General features: G+C 49.1%; 1 long non-coding RNA gene across 1 annotated transcript in view; it reads left to right on the plus strand.

Moving 5' to 3' along the window:
* The window catches only part of LOC129052048 (uncharacterized), a 34,637-nt gene extending 33,691 nt beyond the window's left edge, over window positions 1–946 (plus strand). Inside the window, exon 3 of the long non-coding RNA XR_008516768.2 lies at window positions 733–946. This is a non-coding gene — a long non-coding RNA (uncharacterized LOC129052048). The remainder of the gene's footprint in view (window positions 1–732) is intronic.
* Window positions 947–6,000: the final 5,054 nt, after the last annotated feature.

Genomic DNA, 6,000 nt, shown 5'->3' on the forward strand with positions numbered 1-6,000 from the left:
GGATGGAAAAAGAGAGAAAGTCAGTTGTTGGACGGCATCAAAAGTCAGCCTGTTCTATTAGGCAAAAATAAACAGAGGCAAGCAGAAACCAAACAAGACAAAAATGCTCATTAGCTGCTCCAACCCAGGCCACCCACTTCGTTGAACTGACCACATTACTTCAAGATTCCCTACACATGGCCCCACCCTTCCCTGCTCTCCCCAGGGGTAGACACGGCATCAGAGTGGAAAGGAAGAGACCAGCTCAAACCAGAGTAACCTCCATACCCCACTTCCAAAGCTGCCCAGAGATGGGCTTTGGCAGCAAATCCAACAAGACATCAGTTGTGGGGGAGTTCCCTGCCTGGCCACCTCAGTTTCTCCTTGATAGTACAGACTCATTGTTATCTGTTTACGGAAATGAGCCTAAAACAGGGGTCAGAACAGATCAGTATCTGTGGGGAAGGGCAGCATTCTTTGGAGAGGCATATTCAGGATTCATTATCTCTTTATAATTAAAAACAAACTATTTTTCCCCATTAAACTTTACAGAAAGTTAAGTCCAATTAAAGCATCTGGCCTCCTTAGGGAGTGCAGAGATAGCGTCCTCATTAGCTCTTGCAGTGACTCTTGGGGTTGGGGGAGGAAGGGCATGGAGATTTTACTTTGTTCACTGAGTTTTTTCCTCACTCCACCGGCATGTGAAGGTGGGGACCTGCACATTTTGCTCACCACTGTATTCTTGACTCCTAGAACAGAGCCTGGCACGTGTCGGACAACTGTGGAGGGAACTGATGAGTGAAAGAGAGAATGGAGAAATGAATGAATCAGCATAAGCCCCACAGGGACGAAGACTGTAACTGGAGCACGCTTTCATCCCCACTGCTGGACACAGGGTGGGGAACACTAAATGTGCACTATGCATTGTTTATCGAAACAGGCTCTACATCAAAATAAAAAACAAAACAAAAAAACAGGAAGCTTTTCTAGATCAAGGCTAGCGTTTTACAGTTGAGATACAGAAGCCCAGGGAAGAAGGGAGATTTGAGATTTGCTTGTAGCCTCTGAGCTGGTCAGCTGGGAGGCTCTGGACAAGGTGGGGTTGTTGAGCCCCAGGTAAAAGCCCCACCCAGCCCCTCTTCTTGCTGTCTGCAACAGGGCAGCCACACTCTGTGCTCACCAGGGAGTCTTATCTGGAGTTCGAGTCCCAAGACCGGACCTTCGGGTCCTCCCAATAGAAAGGCAGAGATCTTTCCTCACGAATACGTTGGGCCCTTGCGGCTCCCTCAACTCTCAGCAGCCGCCACAGATCCATTCTCCTCTCTGGCCCCAAGAGCACACCTGCTTGCAGGTTTCTGGATAGGGCTAAAATGAAACCAGGACAGGTATCAGGTGAAGGGCCGAGGTCTAGGCATAAGGGGTGCTGCTTTGCCCAGAGAGGCCCAGATGAGCCAGCCTTGATTTGCAGCACTTGGAAGAGCCCCTGCGGTTTTTGGCAACACAGGACAATAGGTGAACTCCCAGGAAAGTCACTCTCCTTCCAGGCCCAGCCCAAATGCTACCTCCTCCAGAAGGCTCTGCTGCCTCCAGCACTGGTGTGATGTACCCCTGCTTGGTGGGAGTCCCCTCCTCTGGGTCTCCAGTCACTTCTCAGTGGCCTCCCTCAGCTTGTTCATCTGTCTCTGCATAGGACTGTGTGCGTCAACACCAGGACAATGTTTCTGGTCTTCTTTGAAACTTCTGTGTCCAGCACAGTGCCTGACTCCAAGCAGGTACTCGGGAAATACTTCTGACAAGTAGACAAGGCTTCTCTGCATCTTTAGGACCAGAGAAGCCAAAAGAAACTGAAAAGATGCTCTATAAGAGGCTCAGGGGTTACAGGGGGAAAGGCTGTGAAGGAAAAGGACGCGGCCCTGGCCAACAAGCTGAGATCTCTGGCTGTCCTGTCGCCTTCCTGGGCCTCAGGGCCACAAGGCTGCCGGATGCAGTGGGACTGACCCCTGGTGTCCACCCTGGGACAGTCAGATCACATGATCCACATTAGATAAGAAGAGCAGATATACACCTTTGTTTAAGATGCCACATGCCTGATCAAAGTAAAGGCTGTTTACTCAACCACTTGTTAAACTCAGGAATAGCAGACTTGCTCATCTGAACCAAGCTTGCAGACAGCACTGGAGAGCAGAACTCATGCCCGAGGACTTTCCCCGGAGCAAAGTCAGGGCTGGAATGCTTGCCAGGATGGCTTGGGAGGAGGAAGGAAGTGGCAGTGCTCGTCCTCAGTTGTGTGTATGTGCTTCTTCTCACCTCTCTTCCCTTCCCCAGTCTCTCCTCTCTTTGCAGGCCATTTTTGGGGCACATACGCTGGGTTTCCTGGGAAGTAGACTCTTGGGAAGGAGATTAGTGTGCAGGAGCTTGCTAATGAGTGCTCCTGAGATCCCATGTATGGCAAGGAAGGAAAAGGAAGGAAACAGGATTGAGCAGAGGAGGAAGTCAGGCTGCCATGAAGTCTCGGCCGAACGCTGCAGCCAGTCCTGCAGAGAGTCCTGAAGATGAGATGCGCCTTCAGAGCTGCCCAGCTCAAGGGAGAGAGTGCCCACTGGGCATCTACATACCCTGTCCCCATCAATCAACACTGGGCGCCATTGACTGCGACAGCAGTAGAGCTTGGGCAAGGCAGTGGTCTTCAGCCAAGGCAATCCCGAAAGGGGCTGGCTGCTGCGGGCTGTCTGTCAGGGACTCTCTCGGCAGAGAGGAGAATGAGTCCCAAAAGGAGGTCTATGCAGCCCCTCTCAGTGGCCACTGCATAGGGGTTGACAGTGAAGGTGATCGGAGTGGCATCAGCCATGGTAGCCAGAGAGCTGTTCAGCTTGATGGGGAAAGGGAGTAAGGAATGAAGACCACAACCCATGTGAATTCTTCTAGTCATGCCTTCTCTAACCCCCAGCACATTAATTTTGCCTGGCTTAGGAGGGAGTCAAGTGTCAAATTTAAGGCTATTCTACTTTTTTTTCTTTTAATTCTATTTCCATAGGTTATTGGGGAACAGGTGGTGTTTGGTTACCTCAGTAAGTTCTTTATTAGTGATCTGTGCACCCATCACCCAAGCAGTATACACTGCACCCAATTTGTAGTCTTTTATCCTTCACCCCCATCCCACCCTTCCCCCTGAGTCTCCGAAGTCCATTGTGTCATTTTTATGCCTTTGCATCCTTATATCTTAGCTTCCACTTATGAGTGAGAACATACGATGTTGGTTTTCCATTCCTGAGTTACTTTACTTAGAATACTAGTCTCCAATCTCATCCAGGTTCCTGCAAATGCCATTAGTTTGTTCCTTTTATGGCTGAGTAGTATTCCATTATACATATATACCACAGTTTAGTTTCTTCATCCACAAGTTGATTGTTGGGCATTTGGGTTGGTTCTGCATTTTGCAACTGAGAATTGTGCTGGTATAAACAAACATGTGTGTGCAAGTATCTTTTTCATATAGTGACTTCTTTTCCTCTGGGATTGCTGGATCAAATGGTAGTTCTACTTTTAGTTCTTTAAGGAATCTCCACGCTGTTTTCCATAGTGGCTCTACTAGTTTCCATTCCCACCAGCAGTGTAGAAGTGTTCCCTGTTCATCGCATCCACACCAACATCTATTATTTCTTGGTTTTTTGTTATGGCCATTCTTTCAGGAGTAAGGTGATATCACATTGTGGTTTTGATTTACATTTCCCTGATCATTAGTGAGTTCAGTGAAGTTAGCTTTTTTTATTTTTTGTTTGGCCATTTGTATATATTCTACTTGAACGACCCGCATTCTACAAACTCAGACATCCAACCTGGAAGCCCTTCCTCTTCATTGATCAGAAGGGGAGGAGAGACCTGGAGAGGGGAAAGGAATGGCTCAGGGCCATGCAGCATATGGAGCCAGGAGTAGAGCCACTGATGCTGTCTCCCAGTCTAGGGTTGAGCTGAGAGCACCTTTTTGGCCTATGCCTTGCAGGTGACTATCTTTCTCTCCCATCAACACTGCACTGTAGATCCAACCTGGTGAAATTTTTGCACTTTCACAAAACCCAATTCAAATCAAAAGGATTTCGTGAGTTCTTATTGACTGCTCAGTAGTGTCCTCAGGCTACAAGAAGGCAAGAAATAGAGGAGTCAAGGTGCTGCCTTTGGTATAGAAGACAAGAACCATGGCCAGAGAGTGACCAGTTGTGGTGGCTCACGCCTGTAATCCCAGCACTTTGGGAGGCCTAGGCAGGCGAATCACTTGAGGTCAGGAGTTTCAGACCAGCCTGGCTAACATGATGAAACCCCATCTCTACTAAAAACACAAAAATTAGCCAGGTGGGGTGGTGCGTGCCTGTAATCCCAGATACTCGGGAGGCTGAGGCAGGAGAATTGCTTGAACCTAGGAGGCAGAGGTTGCAATGAGCTGAGATCGCACCACTGCACTCCAGTCTGGGCAACAGAGTGAGAGTTGGTCCAAAACAAAACAAAAGGCATGGCCAGAGAGTAAAAGGAAAGCATGGCCAGGCAGGCCAGAAGCAAACACCCTGCGAGCATATTCCGACCCGAGGGGCAGGTCTACACTGCTCAGGGTGGGCCAGGAGAGAGGCTGTGGAAGAGGCTTGGGAATGACTTTCTGTCCTGGCAGTAGTGTAAGGATGTCAAGAAAGATGTACAGGAGGACAAAGGCATTGGCTAGGGCAGGTGGTCCAGACAGGGCACCCCTACACCTCTTAGCAGAACTTGAGGTGAGCCAGGAAATCACATTGCAGAAGGACAGAATTGTGTCTGATGTTCACTGTGGAGGGCCCCTGTCCTGCCTGGGAAAAGACCACTCTCTTTGGAGTTCAGTCAATGAGTGGTCACAGTGGAGAACAGCGATCCTTGATGCTCTGGTGGCATCCAGAGTTCTGCAGAGGACCTGCCATGGTCAGAGGGTTGTAATTCATAAGGAGGCCACTCGCTGCAGGCAGGCCAAGGCTGCAGAAGGAGACACCAGGGAAACAGAGGGAAGACCACCAGCAGCGGGGACATCCACACGGTAAAGATCACAGCAGCTACAGCCCTGCAGGAATTAAAGCCATTAGAGATTAGAGTCAATGACAGCAAAGGAGAATTTTGGGGGCCTCACTGGGACATTGGGCCATCCCAGGCTTTTCCATGAAGGTGGGGACATCTGGTGCTTTTATGGTGAGGGCCACCCAAGCCAGGCAAGTGTCTTTCCCAGGCTGCTGCAGAGGTGGGTGGCATTGGGTGCTCACAGGCATGGAGTTGGCCAGCAGCAGCCCAGGGGTCATTGTACTTTGCAACATTGCACTTGCACTCCCAAAAAGCTGCATTCCTAGAGCTTCTTCCCAGTTATTTTGGAAAAGGTCAGAGCAACAACTGCAATATCTAGTACCACATCAGCAATCAAACTCCATGCCTGGATTGGCCTTGTTGAGGGGGTGATGTTTCTAAGTGGTTGAATGGTGGAACACAGGCCCATTAACGCTGGGGTGACAGGGACTATTGCTGGGTCCCTAGGCTCTCCTTCTACCAACACGTGCCCTATGTAATAGTCATTAGTGCCAGCAACAAGTATTTCTGAAGAAAGGCAAGCAAGCATTAATAGCTAGCTTTGTCAATGAAATGGGACAGACGTTACCTGTGTTGCTGTTGCTCCCAGGGTGGACACCTTTGAAAGAGTGCTTGATTTGCGATCTGCCCTTCTTCATGTTATGGGGACCAACAACATTCCAGGAGGCAGATTGTCTGTCAATCTGAGATTTCTGATGAAACCACAAGGAACAGATTTCCAACCCCATCCAACCCTGCCCTGCCAAGATGGAGAAATTTTTCTAAGTTCGTGAATTCTTAAAGTTGTTTGTTACTGCAGCACAACTTCTCCTATCCTGACTAATACAGCACATCTCTGCTTAAACTCTTCAATGGTTTCCCTGGAAACTACGGTATAATCCCAAATCCCCATCACAGCCTATAAGGCTTTATTTTTCTGCCTCTCTTCCAACT

The sequence above is a fragment of the Pongo abelii genome, chromosome 20 (genome assembly GCF_028885655.2).
Source record: "Pongo abelii isolate AG06213 chromosome 20, NHGRI_mPonAbe1-v2.0_pri, whole genome shotgun sequence".
Lineage (NCBI taxonomy): Eukaryota > Metazoa > Chordata > Mammalia > Primates > Hominidae > Pongo > Pongo abelii.